The sequence below is a fragment of the Nicotiana tomentosiformis genome, chromosome 10 (genome assembly GCF_000390325.3).
Source record: "Nicotiana tomentosiformis chromosome 10, ASM39032v3, whole genome shotgun sequence".
Lineage (NCBI taxonomy): Eukaryota > Viridiplantae > Streptophyta > Magnoliopsida > Solanales > Solanaceae > Nicotiana > Nicotiana tomentosiformis.
Genome location: NC_090821.1, coordinates 56,146,093 through 56,169,905, shown reverse-complemented (window position 1 = coordinate 56,169,905; position 23,813 = coordinate 56,146,093). Strand labels below are relative to the sequence as shown.

Genomic DNA, 23,813 nt, shown 5'->3' with positions numbered 1-23,813 from the left:
CCTTGACCCCACTCATGAATAAACGTGTGGGTTGTAATTTCTTTAACAAAAACCTTTCAATAAAGTGTGTGTATATATATATATGTATGTATTATCATAGAAACATGTCATAGGAGGAGTAAAGTTATTCGGTGACAAATCGTGAAGTCTCTACAATAGCAAGTCTAGTCTCAAGTAGAAATGTAAAAATAAGGAATTAAACAAGCAAGGATAATCACTATAGTAAAAGTACAGTATGGTGTGAACCTATGTCTACCCGGACAATAACATGAATCTAACTACGTACGGACTCTTGTTACCTCGTGCGTACGTAGTCCCCGGAACAAGTTGTACACATCAAATATACCACCTAGGGGTAGTTTTCCTCTCACAAAGTTAGACAGGAGACTTACCTCACTCTGATGTTCCAAAACCGACTCCAACACCGCCCTAACACCTCAAATCGGTGACCGTCGATCCAAAACTAGTCAAATAAGATGCATCCCAATCAAAATATACTCTAATACTCATAATTAATCAATTTATAACAATTTCCAACTCCGCTGAAAAAATCGATAAAGCAACCCTCGGGCCACATGCCTGGATTCCGAATATTTTCAAAGACAAACACTACCCATAGCACTACGAACTCAAATATATAACTTGCTTAAATCCTACTAATTTCCATGCTTAAATCCTTACACAAACCATGTATTTAACTTGCAATAGTTGGGAACCACTTACCTTGACATAGATGACGAAAGTCCCTCTTCCAAGAGCTCCAAAAATCGCCCATCCAAAAGAACAAAATGGAAGAAAATGGCCAAATCTCATCATTAAAATGACACTGCCCAGCACAACTTTCGCTTCTGCGGTCTAACAGCCGCTCCTGCGGCTCCGCACCTGCGGAAATTCCATCGCAGGTGCAGTTTAAGCTCAGCCCAACATTTCCCGCATCTGCGGCCTGGCAACGCTTCTGCGCCTCTGCTTCTGCGGAACTTGACCCCATCTGCGGTCCCAGCCTTCCCCAGCCAGAACCGCTTCTACGACCCTCTTGGCTGCTTCTGCGGCTCCGCACCTGCGGTCAAAACCTCGCAGGTGTGGTTACACCAGATACCAGTTGCCTTAGCATTTTCCTTAGTCAAAAAATCGATCTATTAAGCATCCAAAATTCACCCGAAGCCCCCGGTACTCCAACCAAACATTCCAACAAGTCCTAAAACATCATGACAATTTAGTCGAGCCTTTAGGTCACATCAAACAACGCTAAAAATATGAATCACCCTCCAATTCAAACTTAATGAACTTTAGAACTTCAAACTTCTATATTCGATGCCGAAACCAATCAAATCACGTCCGATTGACCTCCAATTTTGCACACAAGTAACATTCTACATTACGGACCTACTTCAACTTCCGGAATTGAAATCCGACCCCGATATCAAAAAGTCCCCTCCTGGTCAAACTTCTCAAAAACCTTCAAATTTCTAACTTTCGCCAAATTACCCCAAAATGACCTACGTACCTCCAAATCCACATCCGGACGCGCTTCTAATACTACAATCGCCTTACAGAGCTATTCCCAAACTCGAAATCCCAAACGGACATCAATAACATTGAAATGCACTTCACCCCAAATTTAGGATATTCTTCCAAAAATGCCAACTTCCATAATAGGCGCCGAAATGCTCCCATGTCATCCAAAACCCGATCCGGACATACGCCCAAGTCCAAAATCATCATAGGAACCTATTGGAATGTTCAAATCCCGATTCCGAGGTCGTTTACTCAAAAATCATACTTTAGTCAATTTCTCTAACTTAAGGCTTCCGAAATTAGAATTTTCTTTCCAAATCGACTCCGAACTTTCCCGAAATTAAATTCCGACCATGCGTATAAGTTGTAATACCCGAAGTGAAGCTACTCATGGCCTCAAACCTCCGAGTGACGTGCTAGAGCTCAAAACTACCGGTCAGGTCGTTACATTCTCTCCCACTTAAACATATGTTCGTCCTCGAACGTGCTAAGAATTGTTCCGGAGTTGTCCAAAATTACTGTTTAACACCTCGTGCACCTACCCGTTCTACCAAAACCCAGTTGAGCATATTTGATCGAGCAAACCTGAAAATCCTCCTTTTTATCTAGTCAAATAAGCCTTAAAGCCAAATTCCAACATCTGAAATTCTCTACCAGGTCTGTTTCCAACATACGAACACCGCATCCATCACTACATGATGTACCAACACATGATTGTATACCCTTACTGAATTCTTACCATGCACCACGTAACTCATTTGCCTAAGGCAATCTTTCTAAGGCACAACAACTAAAATTTCCACTGACCCGAAGCCCGTGGTGTACCTCATAACCAATTAAGCCTTGCTTTAACTCTCGCAATACTGCCACGACAGAGAAGATGTGTAGAACTCATAACCACCTGCCGAATCACAATTTATGGAGTCTCTCCTCCCGACAAGAACCATTACCTCATTCTGGACTGAATAACAATATTTACTCTTTAATATGCTTCATATAAATCTGATCGCACTGATCCCAGGTCCAATTATCTCGTCTCACCCAGTACAAGATGCTCAGGCAATAAGCCACCTCAGACACTGCCAAAAATCTTGTATGATGCCACAATGTGCCAACAAGCTATAAACTCGAATGTGATACATAAGGAAAAACGAACTCTGGAAAGAACTACTCAACCCATGTAACTAATTAAACAACCGAAAGGATGTTATGAACCTTCCTCAGGAAATGAGAAGCAAAACATGCAATAATAGATATGGGAAACTGTATTCAATAACATACTGTTGTGGCGTGTAACCCGATCCACACAGGATACTGTTGCGACGTGCAACCCGATCCAACCATGATACCCGTGGCGGCGTGCCACCTGATCCAAACAATATATCTGTGGCGGCGTGCCACCCAATCCAACCATATACCCATCACGGCATGCCACCCGATCCACACATAATACTCTAAAGAAAACACACGTCGAGCCGAAACTCTTATACTCACGAAATGCCAGAATATCAACCATAATCATGCCAAGTGCATAATACAAATCCCGAGGAGACGGGTAGCATCACGCGCTACAAAACTCAAGCACAACTAAGGTGTGATATATGATCTGCATCTCGAGAGCTATCCTGCTCACATAATACCACAAGCCATACGAGATCTCAATACGAGTACGAATAATCAAACCACCTCACAACCCACCTGGTATAATATAGATTAAACGGAATAGCTAAATACAGAAATAACATCCAAGGCCCGAAGACCCTTCCGAAAATAATGTTATGCTGAGATGAGCACATCCGGCCTGATACAGAGCCCACATTCACATTTAGATCTATCCACGGACCTCAAACTGATTCTGATCATACCATGCTTGGCTAAATAGCCTCTCAAGGACCCACAATGACCTATTCACGACACATAAGAACAACCATCAAATCCAGAACAAACTTCCACATTCCACAACCAAATGAACCAAGCGCCCTTCGGGCATAAATTATCATATTAGCGATAGTACCAAATCTCCATACTTGGTTCCAACCTTTAATCAATCAGGTGACTACATGTAACACTTATGCAATCTTCCCATGGGATACGCTCCCACGACCTTCCGTACCAGGTAACAAGTCTACACATCCATACTACCGGCCACACTAATGCTGTAAAGCAAATCAAGAAGCCGCAAGTCAGTACACAAAGCCTCTTACACAGGACACCTATCTTAGGTGACGCTAAAGATAATACCAACTTACTCTAAACATCCGAATTCTTCCCTGATCATCCGAGCTCGTGACATTCTTGTCAACACCAAACCGCAACCTTGATCCTCAGCTTCCAATTTCCCATGCCGCTCACTGCACCTAACATGTCAATACGTGAGAGTACCAGAATTCTATAATAACCCCTGATCCACTAATAGGATAAACACTTCATCATATAGAAACCTTTTACTTAACTTATTTCAGGAGAACCATTGCAACACGCAACTAAATTCCCAAATCGCAAAAAATACAACCTCATGTCGTGATCTAAACTGCCATAACTCTTCCGAAAATCCCTTTACATAACAAAGCCATACGAATCGAATACCTCCCAAATCAACCAAGTTGTGGTGGAGCTCAAGCCCAAGTCTACAACCACAAACTACATGTATACTTCACGCTGGAGAAACTGGCCACTGCCATAACCGTGCCGATTCAACCATTACCAACCGAGCCACTTCTTCTAATTTACTCGGGACTTTCCCTAGAAATAATGATAGCTCCATTCAAAACATTATGAACTCAAATCCGCACTCATCCTGAGTGACCTTATTTCACGAGACCACGTTGTCTCAAAACCCACGAACCATCGCATACCCTCCTTATGCGCATATTCGCATCTTCAACTGGTATTCCATGAATCCGAAGTTATTTTCTCCCGTTCCTCCGATGCTGCACAGCAGACTGTAGACAACATAGAACATTCCAAGTCCCCTTTTCCATAATCCGCTTCCAAAACTCGATACTTAACCATACCACGGACTCGAATTCCTTAGGCACCGCACTTTGAATATTTGAACCCACTAGAACCATTGTTGAGAGTCACCACTCTAACTTGACCCCGAATATAATCAAACTTCAAGTCTTTGCTAGCACATAAACACCCTCTCGAAGAAGCAACCAGTTGAATCACCTCTCTTATACATCACATCTACATAAAGCATAAATCTTGAGTCTTCCCAAAGCCTGAACATGTATTGATAAGGCCAATTATAGCATACATTCCTCAAATCCTTTGCTCAAATCACCACTGATGTTCTCTTTCCTTAGCTGTAATAACCCACCAATATGCCGATAACCAGAAACCTCCCAAGTAAACAACCATGCAATCCAGTCATAGGCGGTGGGGCTCTCCCACTTAGCTTGAAGCTACAATCACATAACCCAGTAGCCCACCAGTATTCCTTCTTCCTCATTAACAAAATCCAAAGGTACGACAATACCTTCCAATCTAAAGTCATGTTGTATCCCTTCTTCACACCAAGCAACCCCTTTTCCATCGTATCCAACCTTTTTCCGTATAGTGGCCAATATTTCCAAATTAATCCAGATTTAGTCACTGTTCACCATGAACCCCAAATCACCCTAAACTTTTCTCAAGGCATGTAGCTATCCTACCACAGAACCTATATGATACTCTCCCACTCTCCCACTTTGGTCAAACCCTCCACCTTTAAGCAATACTCGACTTCTGTTTTCTTACACTTTGCCTTCTAGAAGTTTAACCACCGCAAGACACCTCCCACATGTCCTTTATCATCCTTCGCTACCCAGTTGTTGCCTAAAATCAAAATTCATCTCTGTAGCACCTGAACCAACAGATCGCCGCCAACTCTAAACCTCCCCGAAGATCATCTTCCTTGAGCTATCAACTTTAGAATCACCGATTCGAATCTGAACCACAACACACTGCGCCCTCTGACAACTGCTTCCCCGGTACGATTTATAGTACTCTACCCCAAAGGTGAACTGAAGAAAATAATAACATCGACAAACTTAACACATTCAGCAAGAACAACGACACCACATCACGGATGAAGATTCCACTACGCTCAAAAATACTAAGTCTAGTTACTCCATCAACCCCAAACCTGAACATTCTTAGTCCTATTGCCTTTACTCCATTGGACCAAAAATAATGAATCTCTGAATCATGCACTGAGTAAAACCTCATTTCCAGTTATTCACTGCTTCGATGCATAGGTAAGCATCCTACCATTACACAAATACTGTGCGATAGAAACACACGAATTGTCATAATAATTAATGCCAAATCTCAAAACCTTAGATAATACTGATACCAAGTTGAAACGACAGAACGACCTTCCGCAAGGCGACGACTCTAGCCCAATCAAATACGCAGGGAGAAACATTCAGCACCACATCTATAGTACCATTGTAATTCCTCGATTTCCAATTTATAACAAGCACTTCACGTCGAATAAGATTTAATAGAAAGGAGATGAAGGCTTAAGCCTCAAAGGAATCTAATCGAACGATGGGGAATCAAGAAGGGAAGTGCTCTTAACAGCCTTATAGCCTCTCGAAGATAAGTACAGATGTCTCCGTACCGATCCGCAAGATCTACTTGACTCGCTCATGACTCGTGAGACCTAAGTGAACCTAGCGTTGTGATACCATGTTGTTACAACCCAAAATCCATTAAAGGTCGTGATGGCGCTGGACACCGCTGTCAGGCAAGCCAAAAATAAATATTGGTTTGGTTCTCAATTTAATATTTTTGAAATCATATTTCCTTCAATTAAATAATAAAAGATGAAATTTATAGAGTAAATGATAATATTTTTAAAAATTTCAATACAGAACAACTCATAATCACCCCAAAACCCGGTGTCACAAGTGCATGAGCATAAACTAAGAATGTAAAATAAAACACAACATCTGTCCGGAATACAAATTTGGACAGGAGAAATATAAATACTCTGAAAGAAACTCTGCCGGCTGCGGGTCGTAATATGGAATGCAGCTCACGTATGTCCCCGCATGCATACATGCCTCTGCTCTCACAAGACCACTAGTCACATATGTACCTGCACAAAAATGTACAGCAAGTGTAGTTTGAGTACGTAATCAACGTATACCCAGTAAGTATCTAGCCTAACCCTGAAAGAGTAGTGACGAGGGGTCGACATCGACACTTACTAGTGGTCCAATAATATCATGTACAGTAAATAGGTAAGTAAATATGAGGCAGAGAAAATAAATGAGACAAACAAGTATAGATCATGTGGTACAAATATCCCTCTTTACGAGAAACTCAAGCTCTCCATTTGAAATTCCCTCTTTAACCAGAGTATATATATATATATATATATATATATATATATATATATATATATATATATATATATATATATATATATATAGTGGATCTCATCAGATAGATTTTTCATAATCCAAATCGGGAAAACTCACAGATACTCTGGCTTTTTGTCAAATATTACACACGATTCCATGAGGATATGATATAGGAAATGTCAAGGCGTACGACCCGATCCAACCTAAAATTTAAACTGTGCACTGCCGGGGGTCAAACGACGCTAACCATAGATACATATATTAAACTGTCGAGGTGAACGGCCTGCTCCCATGAGATTGTTGTACATAAATCTTGCCGAGGCGATCGGCTCGATGCCATAAGAGTGAAATACAATATCCTGCCAAGGCGAACGGCCCGATCCCATAAGAGTGAAATATATAATCCTGCCGAGGTGAACAACCCGATCCCATAAGAGTGAAATACATAATCCTGCCGAGGCGAACGACCCGATCCCATTAGAATAAGAAGCTTTGACGGGTCCTTGACCCCACTCATGAATAAACGTGTGGGTTGTAATTTCTTTAACAAAAACCTTTCAATAAAGTGTGTGTATATATATATATGTATGTATTATCACAGAAACATGTCGTAGGAGGAGTAAAGTTATTCGGTGACAAATCGTGAAGTCTCTACAATAGCAAGTCTAGTCTCAAGTAGAAATGTAAAAATAAGGAATTAAACAAGCAAGGATAATCACTATAGTAAAAGTACAGTATGGTGTGAACCTATGTCTACCCGGACAATAACATGAATCTAACTACGTACGGACTCTTGTTACCTCGTGCGTACGTAGTCCCCGGAACAAGTTGTACACATCAAATATACCACCTAGGGGTAGTTTTCCTCTCACAAAGTTAGACAGGAGACTTACCTCACTTCAACGTTCCAATACTCATAATTAATCAATTTATAATAATTTCCAACGCTCCAACACCGCCTTAACACCTCAAACCGGTGACTGCCGATCCAAAACTAGTCAAATAAGATGCAACACAATCAAAATATACTCTAATACTCATAATTAATCAATTTATAACAATTTCCAATTCCGTTCAAAAAATTGATAAAGCAACCCTCGGGCCACGTGCCCGGATTCCGAATATTTTCGAAGACAAACACTACCCATAGCACAACGAACTCAAATATATAATTTATTCTCAATTTCATGCCCAAATTCATGATCAAAATCCAAGAATACCAATTTCTAGGTTTTCTACCAAATATCCCACAATTTCTACTAATTTTCATGCTTAAATCCTTATACAAATCATGTATTTAACTTGCAATAGTGGGAACCACTTACCTTGACATAGATAACGAAAGTCCCCCTTCCAAGAGCTCCAAAAATCGCCCATCCAAAAGAAAAAAAATAGAGGAAACTGGCCAAATCATGTCTTTAAAATGACATTGCCCAACCCGACTTTTGCTTCTGCGGTCCAACAGTCGCTCTTGCGGCTCCACACCTACAAAAATTCCATCGCAGGTGCGGTTCAAGCTCAACCCAACATTTCCCGCATCTGCGACCCGGCAACGCTTCTGCGCCTCTGCTTCTGCGGCTCTTCATGCGCAGGTGCGGTCCCGCTTCTGCGGAACTTGACCGCATCTATGGTCCCAGCCTTCCCCATCTAGAACCGTTGCTGCGACCCTCTTATCCGCTTTTGCGGCTCCGCACCTGCGGCCAAAACCTCGCAGGTGCGGTTAAACCAGATACCAGCTGCCTTAGCATTTTCCTTAGTCCAAAAATCGATCTGTTAAGTATCTGAAACTCACCCGAGGCCCCCGGTACCCCAACCAAACATTCCAACAAGTCCTAAAACATCCTGCGAACTTAGTCGAGCCTTTAGGTCACATCAAACAACGCTAAAAATATGAATCACCCTCCAATTCAAACTTAATGAACTTTAGAACTTCAAACTTCTATATTGGATGCCGAAACCTATCAAATCACGTCGGATTGACCTCCAGTTTTGCACACAAGTCACATTCGACATTATGGACCTACTCCAACTTCCAAAAATGCCAACTTCCATAATAGGCGCCGAAACGCTAGCAGTTCATCCAAAACCCGATCCGGACCTATGATCAAGTCCAAAATAATCATACGAACCTGTTAGAACCTTCAAATACTAATTCAGAGGTTGTTTACTCAAAAATCATACTTTGGTCAATTCCTCCAACTTAAGGCTTTCGAAATAAGAATTTTCTTTCCAAATCGATTCCGAACTTTCCCGAAATTAAATTCCGACCACGCATACAAGTCGTAATACCCGAAGTGAAGATACTCATGGCCTCAAACCGTCGAGTGACATGTTAGAGCTCAAAACGACCGGTCGGGTCGTTAGCAAGTAATAATACTAAATAAAGTACTGAAAGTAGTGACGAACTTCACAACTGAGTCCAATTACAGTAATTTCCAACATAATAAGGTAGGCATGCTTTCAAGTTCAATATTTAAGGCCAAAACAATAATTTCATGTCAAGTTCAACTAAAACATAAGATAATATCTCTTAGAAATTTCCCAAAACAGTGATATATGACAGCTGAAGTGCAATAGTAATGAAATCAAATGCATCCTCTCAGGACCACCGTCACTTAGCCATTCCATTCACTCAACACCCAGCACTCAGCACTCATACTTAGTAGGTACCTGCACTCACTGGAGGTGTGTACAGACTCCGGAGGGACTCCTACATCTCAAGCGTTATAATTTACACAGACAACTTACGTGTTGCACGGATAACTCATGTGCTATGGTATCAATATCTGAATCCGCACGGATAACTCACGTACTGCACGGACAACTCACGTACTATAGTATAATATATGGATCTACACAGACAACTTACGTGAGTCATGCTATAATATAATATCTCACAATCAGGCCCTCGGCCTCACTCAGTCGTAAATCTCTCCAGTCTGGGGCTCTCAATAATCATGAAATCAGCCCAAACAACAATGATATGATGTATCAATGATGAACAATAGAGACTGAGATAAAATAAATAAGTAAACTATGGCTGAGTACAAAACAACAATTAAGCAGATAGTTCAATATGTACACGACCTCTGTGGTTCCCTACAGTGCCAACATATAATCTAAACATGATTTGTGGTTTAATTTCTCTACTACATGGAGAATGTACAGATAACAACAAATTATTCGATTACACAGTTTCATGAAATTTGACAAGTCACAATTCCTATGGTGCACGCCTACACGCCCATCACCTAGCATGTGCGTCACCTCCAAAACCAATCATATAACACATAATTCGGGGTTTCATACCCTGAGGACCAAATTTAGAACTGTTACTTACCTCAATTCGAGCAATTCTTTATTCCAATAAGACTTTTCCTCGCGATTTGGCCTCCGAACGTCTCGAATCCTAGTCAAAATAATTCGATACAATAAACACGAGGTATATGAATCAATTTCATATGAAAATGCTAATTTTAACAATAAAATCCGAAATTAACTCAAAAGTCAATAGTGGGACCCACGTCTCGAAACCCGACAAAATTTATAAAATATGAATGCCCATTCAACCACGAGTCTAACCATACAAAAATTACTAAATTCCGACTCCGATTCGGCCTTCAAACCCTAAAATCAATTTTTGGAAAATTTCTATTTTAATCCCCCAAAATCATGAAATAAGTGCTGTAAATAATATTAGATTCATGAATAATGGACCAAATCAAGTTAAGATCACTTACCACAGTCCAATTTGTGAAGTTTGCCTCTGAAAATCGCCCAAACCGAGCTCCCTAACTATTTTTATGTCAAAAATGGCCAAAACCCACCGTTTATAGGGCCTCAGCTGATTCGGGCACCACAAGTGGCGTGGGGGTGCTGCATGTGGCGTTGTTTCCAGTACTTTTAAATGTCCCAGCGCCAGGGCTAGTGCCCGGCGCTACCCTGGGCGCTGACGGCGACGGAAAATCGTTCCCGACGCGAAAATGTGTGTAACTCTCTCATACGATGTCCGAATTTAACGATTCATTTTGCTATGGCTCCGAAATTTCAATATGGATCTAATGCTTCAATAAAAACTGAATTTGGAGCTCATTTGCTTAATATGATACCATGTATTCTTGAAAAATCGATGCCGAAACATAGCAAATCATGTCTGATTGACCTCAAATTTTTCACACAAGTCATAAATGACATAACGGACCCATTTCAAATTTTCAGAATCAGATTCCTATCCCGATATCAAAAGGCCAACTCCCCGATCAAACTTTCAAACTTAAATTTCCATTTTAGCCATTTCAAGCCTAATTTAACTACTGACTTCCAAGTAATTTTTCGGACATGCTCCTAAGTCCAAAATCACCATATAGAGCTATTGGAACTATCAAATTTCTATTCCGGAGTCGTTTGCACAAAAAGTCAAATTAATCAATTCTTTTTATTTAAGCTTCTAAACCTTGGAACTAAGTGTTCCAAATCATTCCAAAACCTCACCGGACCCGAACCAATTACCCCGGTAAGTCAAATGACAATCGCAAATCACAATTTGAGAAGCAAATAGGGGAACGTGATTATAATACTCAAAATGACCGGCCGGGTTGTTACAGAATATTTACACTAGCGCGACACATTAGTGTATTCTTGCGGTCTAATTTTTCCACTTCGGCTTGGAAAGGATAATATCGTTCGGGCCCGTTCCTACATGGTATAAATACACTAAAAATATATTTTTGAGGGGTTTTCTGACCTTGGGATCTTTTGAAAATATTGGAGGCTTAAAGATACAAGAATTCATCTCCCTTCTACCAATTTAATACGTGAGTTTGGATTGTAACGTTGGATTAATACTTTCTTATTCTTTAACTCTTTTTGTGATGATTTTCTCCATATCTATGGAGTAGTTTACCTTAGGGCTTGACATAATTTGGTGATTTGGTTGATGTTTATGGATTTGACTATTATTTAATTAGTTAAATTTATTGGAGGAGCTTTAATATAGTTGTGATTTTATTCTTTGTAGTGTTTAATTGAAAAAGTAACATCTCATTGAATATTATTGCAGCGTATGCCTTAGTTTATTTTGGTAATTCTTTGAAGTAATCGAGAGATCTTTTTGAGTTACCGTTTAAATTAAGATTGAGAAATATTCGCGAGAAGTTTCTCTTATATTATTCCTACCAATAGATTCTTGCAAGTTTCACCGCTCTTTACATTAGTTTATTTGAAAGATTTAGATTTAATCGAGAGAGGAATCTGAATCGGAAGTATAAACTTATCACCTATTGAATTCGTGAGAATCGATATAACCTAAAGAGTGAAATATAACAGTGTCATATCCAGGATAACATTCTTGCACCTACCATGTGAAAATCCTTATTCTTCGTCTTGATAATAACCCATTGCTTTACTCTCTAGTTCTTTGTGATCAATTATTAATTGATTTAATTTTTATAGTTAATTTTAGTTCATAATCATTCCAATCAAAGTGTTGATCATCCTGAATAGCGTTAAACCATAAGTTGCTTGAACATTATTTAAATCCAATCTCTGTGGCGACGATAATTATATTATACTATCTTTGCCTAGCGAGCATCAATTTCGTGTTGTGTTTTGTGCTCATCAATACACTATTTGATAAACACCGTATCAAATTTAGAAACCATTAAAAAGCCTTAACGCTTTATCCTTGGTACTGAACATTGTCTCATCATGAGAATGGACTAAATTATTTTTATTTGACAATGTTGAACTGTCATTAATGACTTTATTTAATCTCCTTAAATCTAGATCTTGGGATCTCCAATCTTCTAGGTAGAGTTACCGCCCCAATGATGTGTCCTTTGCCAAAGTCTCATTCCTCTCGATGATCTTTCAACTACCTCTCTAGTTAGGCCTTCCGTAAGTGGATCCGACACATTATCGCTTGACTTCATGTAGTCAATCATGATAATTCCTCTAGAGAGTAATTGCCTAATGATTTTATGTCTTCGTCGTATATGACGAGATTTTCCGTTATACATAACGCTCTTATCCCTCCGATTGCTGCTTGAATATCGCAATGTATATATATTGGTGCCAACGGTTTGGGCCAAAATAAAATATCTTTCAAGAAATTTCGGAGCTATTCAGCTTCTTCACCGGTTTTTTCTAAGGCTATGAACTCAACCTCCATTATAGAGAGGAAAATACAAGTTTGTTTGGACGACTTTCAAGATACCACTCCTCCACCGATAGTGAATACATATCCACTTGTGAAATTAGAATCAACTGAATCGGTGATCTAATTTGCATCACAGTATCCCTCAATCACCGCATGATATTTACTATAGTGCAAAACAAAGTCTTGGGTATGTTTTAAATATATCAACTAATTTTTGACCACACCTGAATTTTATATTACTTTAGTGTAAATATTTCCTTAGGTCTAATATTGATATTTTAAACTTTTATCTCACTTTTGGTAGAGTTTGTTTTTATATATATATATATATATATATATATATATATATATATATATATATATATATATATAAACATAATACATATTTTATTTCTATTTGTAAAGAGAAAAAAAAATTACAAAAATATATAGTATCTTTTAATTAAAATATATATAAATATATAAAAGAAGGACTTAACAAGATGATGTGGTACCTCTCATAGTGTAGGAATCTTATTTATCTTTGTCCTCAATTTTTTGACTTTTTCCTTTCATTTAAAGCATTTATCTTATTTTAAAATCCACATCAATAACTCACACCTCTTCGTTGAGGGTTGTAACTTTTCAACTTCATAACCCCCAATTGTTTAATGAATTATAAATTGTATTTATTAGCAGATTTTTTGAACAATTATATCTATTGTTTTTAGATTTTAACTCACATATGGGAGAGGGCAAATGAGCGTTGGCACCTCTTGAAAACTAGGATTCTTATTTATCTTTTTTTCTTAGATTTTTTCCTTATTTTTCCTGCTAAAAAGGTAATTTACTTTAATGTTTAATTACGGTAACCATTGCAACCTTTCAGATTTTTTATTTATGGAGAAAAACTATTCAGGTAATCATTCATGCCTAATACTACCGTTGCAACCTTTCAATATGACCTTATTTAAGGACGAAAAATCTACAGATCCTCATGGTCTCTCAGCCTTTTCTCTGTGTGAATCATTCATCTTTAGCAACATACATTAATCATATGCTATGGAGATTAAGTGACAATCACAAATTCGTAGGGAAGTCGGGAAATAATTTTAGGACATTGCCATTTTAAGGCTGCTTTCCGCATTCTGAAATCTCTCCATCACTATTACTTCCTTTTCGATCTGTAAGTTTATTTTTTCTACTCAACATGTAAATTTTATGTTCATTCATACGGAAAAGTGAAACCATGATCAAACACTCGATATTCGCATCACATCGCCAGCAAGAAGGAAGACATATTATTAAGCTTTCAGCTTTTGCTTACAAATTATAAGGAGGGAAAGAAGCAAAGAGGAGAAAGAAATGGAATGAGAAAAAAAAAATAAGGAGAAAAGAAATAAGGAAACGAAGGAAATCAATAGAAAAGAAAATGACAATTTGCAGGAGATAGCAAATTTTATTCATTCACTGACGATATGGCCGAGATTGAGTCTTTTTTTTATTTAAATTTTTACTTTTCACAATTCGATAAAATGAATTATGATATCATGATGATAATAAGCAAAAAAATAAATTGTTGCAATGGATTTAAATTTGCATTCTCATCTGACGACCAAAATTGAGATTATATTAAAGGTTCACAATCTTTTGTTTGTTCTCCCCCTCTTTGTATATGTATGTTTAGTCATTCAAATAGATTGTTTATTTTGTTAGTTTTTATAGGAATTATGGATACAAAACTGCCAGTATTTTATCTTGACCATTCTCGCCTTGCAGACTTTTGATGACGCAATTCGGGAGGTAAATATGATAAATGGATCTGTTTGCTCGGGTCCTCCGATCGTCTAACATAATGTTAGCTATTTGATAACTATTCACTTTGAAATTATTAGGTGTAAATTTTTCAGAAAATTATTCTAAATGCCAATCAAAGCAACAAACTGAAAGGTGCAAAAGAAGAATGAAAAGAAGAGAACAGATTCCATTAGGGAAAGATGGACGTGCAGTAGAATATCACCAGATGAAAAGTTACGTTCGGGTAAATATTATAATTAACATCCAACATTGATTTGTTGAATGTGAAGGCATTCAATTAATTAGCTCGAATAGAAAAGATTACAAAGATTGACTTTTAGAAATCTTAGAATTAGATGAAGGAAGAATCACTGTAGTATCTCCTTTGGGTCAATTAACTTTCCTCGAAGTTAGGTAATGTGTGTCTCCCTCTTTTATGTATTTTAAGTTTCGATTTTAATTTTGATGTGTGGTAGTGATCAAGTTCTATCTCTCTCATATATATATATATATATATATATATATATATATATATATATATATATATATATATATATATATATATATATAATATAGAGGGAATAGGAATATCTATGTGGCACATCTTTTAGGCTTGGAAAGACATTTATCCTTTTTGTTAATTTTTTACTTTTTTCTCTCATTTATCTACTTTAAACATCTATTTTTTCCTTATGTGTAACCGTTCCAACACTTCAGACATATAATTCGGTTACAATTTGCAATTATACTAGGCTATGATTAAACTTGAATTCTCTTGCAATTTTTGCACAAATTTCAGTTATAATTCCATAATCCATTTAATTTTGTTTTTCTATTCAAATTCCATACATAAATTTTCAGTTATAAAATAAGTTATCATCTTACCGAATCTTCTTTTTACCCTTGACCCATCTTTCTTTTTTGCTCATCTCCTATTAAATCCTTTACTGACCAAGTCTTTCTTTCAAATTTCTTCTTCGGCCATGGTAACCGGCCATATGTTATTGATTTGTCATTTTCATCTCTCTTTGTTATCCATTTTAGCTTATAATTCGGCTTTCTTATGCCAGATTGGCGTGAATAATAATCTGGATCACTAAAAAGGAAAAAGTTTTTAAAAGTTCTTCAACAATCCATTTTTCCTTTGAGGTTAGTAATTTTCTTTATGAAGTTGAAATTTATATTACAGATTTTAGTGCTTTAATTTACTAATTTTGAAGTTTTCATTATCTTTGATAGTTGTCTTAGTTTTGGGATATATATGAAATATTGTGATGGAGAAATACTCTATGAGAATTTGATTGTTTGTTAGTAGTTTTATTATAGTTTGCTTTATTTTTAGAGCTAGATCATGCAATATATTTTATTGGTATTTTAATTTATTCACGGCCAATGTGCCTGTCTCCATGAATAATTTGTCGATGTTGTAGTTTTTTTATGGTGTTTTGGTCAGTTATTGTTGAGTTTATTTATATTCATCTTTTAATTCCATGTTCTAATGTTTTTTTACCAGAATGCCAAGCAACTTTCTTTGCTCTATTTCTAAGGTTAAACTTTTTTTTTTTAATTCTCTGTGCTATAAATTCTTTATCTATTTTATATCAACTAAATTTAAAAAATGAATTATCTTACCGTGCGAAGCGCGGATCAATTAACTAGTTATAATATATAAGTTAGCTTTAGTATATTTTTGGTGTCATTTAAAGTACAGGTAAATATTTAATTTTCCTATATTGTAAGAAATGTTAGTCAATCTTCATAATTTAATTATCTTTTAAAATAAAAATAAAAAGAAGAAGAAGAAGAAACAAAATGAAGTAAGTTACGTGAAATGGATAAAGTTTGTTATCAAACTTTAAAAGTCTACTCTTTACCTTAACAAATAAGAACACCCATGATCCCATTTGTTTTGGCTAAAAACTCCCCACCAGCTCACATCTCTCACCCTCACTTCCTACTTCCCCCACTCATCTCACCATTAACCCACACATCAGAGATACAATACACATACTCATCTATATAATAGACACTTCACAAATCAAGAAGAGGGGAATGAGATTTAGAGGAAAGAGAACAAAATAGAGGAGATCTTAGAAGAAGGCAAACCATCCAAAAATATCACATAGCAATCACCAAACTGCCGCTCTAAACCAGTCGGAAAACACCTTAAAACAACTTCTCCATTCTACATAAAACAGTAGCGGCGAAAGTGTAGTTCGAAGTTGCCATTGAGGATTCTAGTCACCGGCTCCGTTCGTAGTCACCGGCGAAAGCTCTGATCCGGACTTGCCTAGTTGCTAAGCTTGTATTTTCAACTCAATTCATTTAATACAAAGGTCTGATTTCTGCCTTCTCACTATGTTGCTAGCTTTGGATATTTTTTTTTTTTTTTGCTTCTGTCCCATGGAAATTGTTTGCTAAGCTCATGGTGAAGTTCATTTATTTTATGTTTGGTATGAAATATAGAACTGTGCGATTTTGAATCCTCTAAGCTATAAGAAGATAGAGATTCTGTTTTAATTCTTTTAAGCTATTTCTTAGTCATGCTATTTGGTATTTATCCGTGGGTTTGTTTGGATAGATTGAGTATTGTTTGATTATACTAATTTCAAGCCCATTTTTGAATTGGTTTTTGTTGCCAATTATGTCGAATAGTATTTTGTTCGGCTATACTTGGATATGTTTAATTGCTATAGTAAATCCTTCCTTGCTAGTTGATTTCCTTAGAATAAGTGTTTGGATTTAAAATAATGGTAATATTTTAATACTAAGAGGGTTTAGGCTAAATTCATAAGTATTAGTAGATCATTACTCATTAACTTATTTGGCCGGGGTTTAGAAATTAGCTAAGTCACGACATTTCGTTACTGACAGTGAAATAGAAAGGGTTTTTTGTTTTTGTTTTATGAATAATTGCAATGCTTCAAAACCAAATGACGCATAGTAATAATCACACTTCTTCCACAAATTCTATATCCATAAACCATGACCTTCACAATAATTTCAAATTAGTTTAGGAAAAATAACTCATAAATTGCGTAGTTATTGTAGGCGCGATTAAATAATAAATTATTGTGACTGTGGGTACGGTTCTCGTGGTATAATCATGATACGTAACCCCAACTTTGAGTGCACGTTCGCGTGACTTGAATCAACTTCAAAATAATAATAAAAATAAGCATGTCGTAAATCGCAGGTGCGTTTCACGCGACGCGATTTGCGATGTGTATAAAACGACAAGTGTACGGTATCGTAACTTGTTCAAATAAATTTCATAAATACATAAAATGGCCAAAATATTTGTTAAAAATGGTAAAAGGATAAAAACGCACAATAGGTCTAAAACATGTAGTAATCGGACAAATAAGCCAGGTGTAATTGTAAAGCGACCATGCTAAAACTACAAAATTTGAGAGTGCCTCACACCTTCTCCTGGGTTAACATAATTCCTTACCCAGGTCTTCTGGGTTTCACAGACTCATACATAGTCAAATTTTCCTTGATTTAGGATTTAAAATAAATGGCAACTTGGGACGCCGTAAATAATTATTCCAAGTGGCGACTCTATAAATTACATAAAATAATCCTTTTTCAAATAATGTCACTTTAATTGAAAAAACTCTTTTTTTCCCGTAAAAAGGAGGTGTGACAGTCCGTATGGATCAAAATAGTCAAGATCTTATCGTTGTCTATACCTTTTGACCACAAGTCTTGCCTTATATTTGTCAATAGTACCATAATCTTTTATTTTTCTCTTAAAAATCCATTTAGAACCCATTGTTTATTGCCGAGAGGAAAATCAATCAATTTTCATGTATGGTTGTTCAATATATATTCTATTTCACTATTGACTACCTCTTTCCAAAATAATGATTATGAAGAAGACAATAGCTTCTTTAAATGTTCGAGGCTCATTTTCCAATAAGAAAGTCACAAAATATAGTCCAAATGAAGTATGTGTTCTTTGATGTTTACTACGTCTTGGATCCTCCTTATTAGAAACACTTTCTTTTATTTCTTCCCGAGGTCGTTTAGATCCTTTACCAATCGACTCACGTTCCTTTTTATACGGATATATATTTTCGGAGAATTCAACATTATCTGATTCTAAAACCGTATTATTATGAATATCAAGATTGTTTAATTTATGAACCAGAAATCAATATGCTTTATTATTGATTGCATATTCTATGAAAACACAATTAACGGTTTCGGTCCTATCTTTACCCTTTTGGGTTTAATCTCCAAATAACAGATAATAAAACGAAATAGAATATTGTGATGACCCAAAAGGGTCATCTTATATTTTAGAACTCGAATCTGCGCTCTTAAGCCTTAAAATCTCATTTTTACCCTCCTTGATTTGCGTGCGCAGTCCGGGAAGGTTTCCAGAAAGCTTTTACGTTGAAAATTGATGAAAATAAGAGTTTATGCCTTAAAAGTTGATTTTAGTTGACTTCGATCATTTTTTTAGTAAATTGGTCCGAATCCGTATTTTGACGGTTCCGGTGGGTCCGTATCGAATTATGGGATCTGGGCGTATGCCCGAAATCAAATTCGGAGGTCCCTAGCTCAAGTTATGAATTTTTTATGAAAATTAAAAGTCTGGAAATTATTTATTTTTAAGAATTGATTGATGTTTGGCATTGTTAGTACCGAGTCCATATTTCGGTTCCGGAGCCTGGTACAGATTCATTGTGATATTTAAGACTTGTCTGTGAAATTTGGTGAGAAACAGAGTTGATTTGACGTGATTCGGACCTTCGGTTGAGAAAATAGTAGCTTTAAAGTGTTCTTGAGAATTTTATTTGATTTGGTGCTAAATTTAGAGTTCTAGGTGTTATTTTGGCAATTTGATCGCGCGAGCAGGTCCGTATGATATTCTTAGACTTGTGTGCATGTTTAGTTTGGAGCCCCGAGGACTAGGGTGAGTTTCGAATAGGCCACGGAATGTTTTGGACTTTGAAAAAATCTGATTTTTCTGCAGAGTCTGGGTTCTGGCATGTCCTTCTTCGCGTTCGCGAAGGTCCTCTCGCGAACGCGAAGAGTAAACTAATGAGGGAGGAATTTCTTCTTCGCGAACGCGAGGTGATAGGGGCGATACCCTTCACGAACGCGACAAGCCCATCGCGAATGCGTATTGTTAGGCACTGGGGAGGGGGAGTAAGCCTTTTCTTCATCGCGAACGCGAACACTGTCTCGCGAACGCGAAGACCAGGGAAGGGTAGCCTATGCGAACGCGAGCACTATCTCGCGAACGCGAATGCCTGGAAGCCTATACTCTTCGCGAACGTGACAGTGCTCTCGCGAACGCGATGAACACTGTCGCCCAGCACTTAACAGAATCCAAACACGGGATTTAGCCAAAAATTTATTTTTCTAAAAAACCAAACGATGTGAGGCGATTTATCAAGAGTCATTTCTTCTCCAAAGTATTGGTAAGTGATTCTAAACCATTTTCTTTCAATTACCAATTACATTTCTTGAATTTTGAACCTAAAATCTAGAGTTTTCATGGTAGAATTAGGGGTTATGGTAGAAACTAGGGATTTCGGGAATTTGGGGATTTAGACCTCAATTTGAGGTCGGATTCCAAAACCAATTATATATTCGGGCTTGAGGATGAATGGGTAAATGAATTTTGGTCTGAACCTCGGGTTTTGACCAAGCGGGTCCGGGGTCGATTTTTCGACTTTTTGGAGAAAAATTTGGGAAATTTAATTTATGCAATACAATTGATTCCTTTAGCAATATTTGATATTATTGAGTCATTTTTGAATAGATACGAGTGGTTTGGAGGTGAATTCCAAAGAAAAAGCCTGTGATTGAGAATTAAGTGGCCTTCGGAGCGAAGTAAGTATTGTGTCTAACCCTGACTTAAGGGAATTAGGAACCTTAGATTACTTGCTAAGTGAAATTCATGTGAGCGACATATATGTGAGGTGACGAGTACTTATGCGTTACCAATTTACCTGTTTTCCATGTTTCTCTGTTTTTCTTATATTGTCTCATTCTTATGCCTAATTACTACGTGTTATACTAGTGTTGTTCAATTTATCGTTCTTATCATGTTTACGGATTTTCTGGTGATAATTGAGTTTTTATTTCAAAGTTGAGATTGATATTATGGAACCAAATATTGAAGTAAGGTTTGTACTTGTTATTCTATCTCCCTGTTGTTATGTATGCATTGCATTATGGTAAGGGAGAGTATTAATGCACGAAGGGTGATGCCGTGTCATATTGTGAGTGTTAATGCACGAAGGGTGATGCCGTGCCATATCGTGAGTGTTAATGCACGAAGGGTGATGCTGTGATATATTGTGAGTGTTAATGCACGAAGAGTGATACCGTGCCAGGATATGAGAGTTAATGTACGAAGGATGATGCCGTGCCGTTTCTATTAATTTTATGGTGAGATTGAGAGTAAAAGCACGAAGGGTGATGCTGTGCATTTTTTCTTACTGTATTCACTATTCCTGTTGATTCATGGTATATTGACTGCTCCGGTGATCATTCTGTTGTACTTCTTTATCTTGTATTCCCCTCAGTATGTTCCCTTCCCGACATTTCCTGTATAGTTCTTCATTTCTGTTATTTGTATATACACTGTTAAATTGTACAGGTTGATTTGTAGGTATCTTGCCTTAGCTTCGTTAATACTTCGTCGAGGTAAGGCTCGACACTTACTAGTACATGGGGTCGGTTATACTGATACTGCACTCTGCACTTTCTGTGCAGATTTTGATACCGGCTCGGGTTGATCGAGATTTTGTTATTGTTCCGCTGTCCGGAGACTCAAGGTAGATATGTCGGTGTTCACAGACCTTGAAGTCCCCGTCTATCTTTTCTGTTCTACTGTTTCTTTCATTCAGACAATTGTATTTCTTTCAGACTATTACTTGTAGCAAATTCTAGAATGCTCGTGAATTGTGACTCCAGATCCAGGTGGTAGTAATTAATACAGTTTTTATGATATTTCACACTTATTATATTTCATCTTAGTTAATTATTGTTAATTATTGAATGAAAATAAGGAATTGGTTTAATGATTCTCTAAACGTTGGCTTGCCTAGCAAGTAAAATGTTAGGTGCCATCGCGGTCCCGTCGGTGGAAAATTTCGGGTCGTGACAGTTGGTATTAGAGGACTAGGTTGCCTAGGTCTCACGATTCACGAGCAAGCTTAGTAGAGTCTGGAGGATCGGTACGGAGACGTCTGTGCTTATCTTCCAGAGGATATGAAGTTTAGGAATAAGTTTCACTTCTATTCTTCTCTGTCGTACGATTTTGCTTTCTCAATACTGATTGAACTCTTCTTCTCTTATTCTCTCGCAGATGGCAAGAACATGTACCGCTTCCTCAGCTGAGCATCAGCCAGAGCCTCTAGTGGCAGCTCCTACGCGGGGCAGAGGTCAAGGCCGAGGCCGTGCCAGAGGCAGGGCTCAACCTAGAGCTCGAGTAGTAGCCCCAGCAGTGGAGCCTCAGATAGAGCTTGACAAGGAGGTTCCAGCCCAGACTGTTCCTACCGGACCAGCTCAAATTCCGGAGGGGTTCATTGCCACCCCAGTACTTCAGGACGCTTTGGTCCGATTGGTGGGCCTTATGGAGAGTGTGGCCCAGACTGGCGCATTTCCCATGGCACCAACAGTCTCTCAGGTTGGAGGAGGAGTCCACACTCCCACCACTCCCGCTCCAGAGCAGATAGCTCCCTAGTATCAGGCTCCAGCAGCTCAGCCAGTCGGATTAGTTCAGCCGGTTATTGTGACACAGGTCGTAGATGGGCCAGCTATGTCTTCTGAGGCTTTATGGAGATTGGAAAGGTTTACCAAGCTCTTTCATGTTCACTTCAGTGGTGCTCCTTCAGAGGACTCCCAAGAATATCTTGACAGCTGTCACGAGGTTCTATGAAACATGGGTATAGTGGAGACCAATGGGGTCGATTTTGCTGCATTTCAAATGACTGGTTTTGCCAAGAAGTGGTGGAAAGATTACTCGTTGACCAGACCAGCTGGGTTGCCTGCTCTTACTTGGGACCAGTTCTCTCAGCTCTTCATAGAGAAATTTCTGCCTATCACATTGAGAGAGGAGCGTCGCCGTCAGTTTGAGCGTCTCCAGCAGGGAAATATGACTGTTACTCAGTATGAGACCCGTTTTGTGAATTTGGCCCGTCATGCTATTCTTCTTCTTCCCATAGAGAGAGAGAGAAAGAGGGTGAGGAGGTTTATTGATGGACTTTCTCATCCTATCAAATTGCAGATGGCTAAGGAGACTGAGAGTGAGATTTCTTTTCAGGCAACTGCTAATGTCGCCAGACGAATCAAAATGGTTCTTACTCAGGGAGGTCAGGGGTCTGACAAAAGACCTCGTCATTCTGGTGAGTTCAGCGGTGCCTCATCTAGATGCAGGAGTACTTTTGGTAGAGGCCATCCTCCCAGGCCGTTTCATTCAGTGCTCCAGGCATCCCATGGTGCCTCAGGTGGTCATGGCCCTCAGATGCATTATTCCGACCAGCTAGCCTACAATGCACTACCAGCTCCTATTAGTGTACCTCCACTCTAGAGTTATCAGTGTTACACCCCATGTTTTAATACGTAAAAGTACGCCACAAGTAAATTGATGTAAGCTCAAAAAGGATGAAATCCTTCTACAAGGCTAAGGAAGGTTTATCGAAGTATTAGGTAAGTTATGATGAATGAGACTTTTAATTCGTAATTTAAATGAGTTTAAAGTCGTTATATGGCTATATATGATGTTTGGATATGAAATATAAAGTTTGGGAAAATCGGATTTAAGTTGCGGAAACACCGACTAAGGATTTGCCTTGTAATGAAGAATTTTGAGCAATACATCTCATGTGTTATATGAGGTCTTTTTGGGACATATTATATACCTAAATGAAGGTCTTGGAACCTAGTTTTCAACGGTCTAAACCATTTATTCATACGACATCGGGGCAGAGAAATATGAATTTTTAAAGTAGGGTCGCCAAGTCATGTTGCCGCACTTC

The 23,813-nt window shown here is 38.0% G+C and overlaps 1 long non-coding RNA gene across 1 annotated transcript; it reads left to right on the top strand.

The window, feature by feature from the left end:
- The first annotated feature begins 13,854 nt into the window (after positions 1-13,854).
- LOC138900584 (uncharacterized) lies at positions 13,855-21,791 on the top strand. The gene is made up of 3 exons (XR_011411701.1): positions 13,855-14,194; positions 15,876-15,954; positions 21,547-21,791. It is a non-coding gene; the product is annotated as an uncharacterized lncRNA (long non-coding RNA).
- The last annotated feature ends 2,022 nt before the right edge of the window (positions 21,792-23,813 follow it).